Here is a 3,369-nt window from a genome sequence, read left to right as displayed (position 1 = left end):
TCAAGAATGGGATTAGTGCCTTTATAAAGAGACCCCAGAGAGCTCCCTCACCCCTTCTACCATGTGAGGACACAGCAAGTCAGCAGTCTGCAATCTGGAAGTGGGCTCTCACCAGATGCCGAATCTGTTGGTGCCTTGATTTTGGGCTTCCAGACTTCAGAACTGTGAGAAGTAAATTTCTGTTTATAAGTCAAAAAAAAAGTTATTGTTTTATTTCTAGCTATGCTTTTGCCCCAATGTTTAAGATGAAAAGAAAACTCTTTAGTAACACTATCACAAGGAATACTTATTGGGGGCAATTTTACTGACTGTCAGATTTGTCATCACATTCCTTGGTAAATACAAGGCCAATACAAGTCCCTCATAAGTCTTTTCACTGACTTTTCAGATGTTCCTATAATCTATAAGATGTTTCCCCATCAGCATATACCTCCATGTTTGTTTACCACATTCAATTAATCTACTCAATTCTGAAGTTTCTATGATGAGAAAATGATGTTGCAAAACCAAATGGTTCTTGATTTTTAAAACGACTTTGCAGGAAACATGCTGTAATCCAGACAATGTTGTGCTTTTATATCAGATGAGTTCTCTAATATAACCATCTAATGACTCACATACAAAATCAAATTTCTGCATTGAAAGATCCCCTTTCTAGTCTAAATGAAATCTTGGGTAAATGCTTCTGTTCTGGGGATTTGCTGTTTAAATCTTTGCTTCTGACTCTGTTATTGTTGTTGGCTATATTGATTGTGTTCTATATCATTTATACAATCAATCTCTTGTGCCTCTCAACTTATATTCAAAACTCCAACTAAAATAATAATGTCTAAATGACTTGAAACTATTGATCATATCTATAGTTCTATATAAAATAATGGGCATGCACAATGCACATATGGGATAAAATTGGCATAAGTCCTATTGGACAACCTAGAATTGACTTTCAGTCCTTGCCAAGCATTCTACTAGACTAACCCCCTAAAAGGAAAGAAAGAACTGGGGCTTTTAAGACCTGGCATCGAGGGACATGATGGATCCAGGTCAGGTAAACAACTACCCTGGCATTGGGGGACAAAATATTTGATCACCTAATGCTTTCTATTGAAAGATTAATGACAAAAAGGGGGAAGATGATGAAATAAAATTTATATTTTAAGGCAGGACAAGAAAAAATTAAAACATAAAATTCTCCCTCTGTGTTTCTTTGGGCCTCCTCCCTCCTTCCCTAATGTGCAGTGTGTGTCTGCCTTACACATTAACTAGAGTTCCTCAAAGATGGGAGTGCCTGTTCAACTGTAAAGATCATTTTTTTTCTTTTTTCTTCTGATGCTAGAAATGTTATTTCTTAAAGGAATAGTGTTCTGCTTTCTGCCCGTGGACGCCACCAAGTAAGCATCATTAAAGTCTCCCCACTCTACTGTTGTCATGTCTAAGTCAGAGTCTCCCAAAGAGTCCCAACAGCTGTGGAAGCTCTTCATCAGAGATTTGAGCTTTGGAACAACCAATGAGAGTCTGAGGAGCCATTTTGAGCAAAGGGGAATGCTCATAGACTGTGTGGTAATGAGGGATCCAAACACCAAGCACTCCAGAGGCTTTGGGTTTGTCACATATGCCATTGTGAAAGAGATAGACGCAGCCATGAATGCAAGGCCACACAAGGTGGATGGAAGATGTGTGGAACCAAAGAGGGCTGTCTCAAGAGAAGACTCTCAAAGACCTGGTGCACACTTAACAGTGAAAAAGATTTTTGCTTGTGGCATTAAAGAAGACACTGAAGAACATCACCTAAGAGATTATTTTGAACATTTGGGAAAATTTGAAGTGATTGAAATCATGACAGACCAAGGCAGTGGCAAAAAGAGAGGATTTGCTTTCGTAACTTTTGATGACCATGACTCTATAGACAAGATTGTCATTCAGAAATACCACACAGTGAATAGCCATGACTGTGAAGTAAGGAAAGCCCTTTCAAAGCTAGAGATGGCTAGTGCTTCATCCAGCCAAAGAGGTCAAAGTAGTTCTGGGAATTTTGGTGGTGGTCACTGAGGTGATTTTGGTGGGAATGACAACTTTGGTTGTGAAGGAGACTTCGGTGGTCAAGGTGGCTTTGGTGGCAGCTGTGATGGTGGTGGATATGGTGGCAGTGGGGATGGATATAATGGATTTGGTAATGATGGTGGTTATAGAGGAGGTGGCCCTGGTTACTCTGGAGGAAACAGAGGCTATGGAAGTTGTGGACAGGGTTATGGAAACCAGGGCAGTGGCTATGGAAGGAGCAGAAGCTATGATAGCTATAACAACGGAGGAGGCAGAGGCGGCTTTGGTGGTGATAATGGAAACACTTTTGGAGGTGGCAGAAGCTACAATGATTTTGGCAATTACAACAATCAATCTTCAAATTTTGGACCCATGAAAGCAGGAAACTTTGGAGGCAGAGGTTCTGGCCCCTATGGTGGTGGAGGCCAATAGTTTGCCAAACCACAAAACCAAGGTGGCTATTGCAGTTCCAGCAGCAGCAGCAGCTATGGGAGTGGCAGAAGATTTTAATTACTGTCAGGAAACAAAGCTTAGTAGGAGAGGAGAGCCAGAGAAGTGACAGGAAGCCACAGGTTGCAGCAGATTTGTGAACTCAGCCAATCACAGTGGTGTCAGGGCCTAGCTGATACAAAGAAGACATGTTTTAGACAATATTCATGTGTATGGGTAAAAAAACCTCAAGGACTGTATTTGTGACTAATCGTATAACAGGTTATTTTAGTTTCTGTTCTGTGGAAAGTGTAAAGAATTCCAACAAAGGGTTTTAGTGTAGGTTTTTTTTTTTTTTTGCATCCATGCTGTTGATTGCTAAATGTAATAGTCTGATCATGATGCTGAATAAATGTCTTTTTTTTAAACGTGCTGTGTAAAGTTAGTCTACTCTGAAGCCATTTTGGTAAACTACTTCAAGAGTGTGAAGTTAGAATTCCTTCAGGGTGATGCCAGGTTCCATTCGAAGTTTATTTACAACGTACTTGGGTGGAGAAACCATTGTTTTCAAAAACCCTGGTGTAGTTGAACTGACAGTTACTGTGTTGTGACCTGGAGTTCACCGTTAAAATGGTCACCCAAGCAAAGTCATGGCGTTTTTAGGTTATTAATATGATTGTTGGGACTCCTATGCAATATATCTAAATTGAATTATGGTACCAGATAAACTTATAGATGGGAATGAAGCTTGTGTATCATCCATTATCATGTGAAATCAAAAAATGATTTAATACCCTCTTAAAAAAAAAAAAGGATGGTGTCCTTTCCCAGCTCTGTAAAGGGTCATGATGACTTTCTGCTCACTTTGTATGTGTTTACCTGCACTATGTATCCTTGGTG

General features: G+C 39.8%; 1 pseudogene; it reads left to right on the top strand.

Annotated features, from left to right (window-relative positions):
• The first annotated feature begins 1,206 nt into the window (after positions 1–1,206).
• On the top strand, positions 1,207–2,887 carry LOC132428225 (heterogeneous nuclear ribonucleoprotein A1 pseudogene; annotated as a pseudogene).
• The last annotated feature ends 482 nt before the right edge of the window (positions 2,888–3,369 follow it).

This window comes from Delphinus delphis, chromosome 7, assembly GCF_949987515.2.
Source record: "Delphinus delphis chromosome 7, mDelDel1.2, whole genome shotgun sequence".
Classification (NCBI taxonomy): domain Eukaryota; kingdom Metazoa; phylum Chordata; class Mammalia; order Artiodactyla; family Delphinidae; genus Delphinus; species Delphinus delphis.
This window is presented reverse-complemented; position numbering and strand designations above follow the sequence as displayed.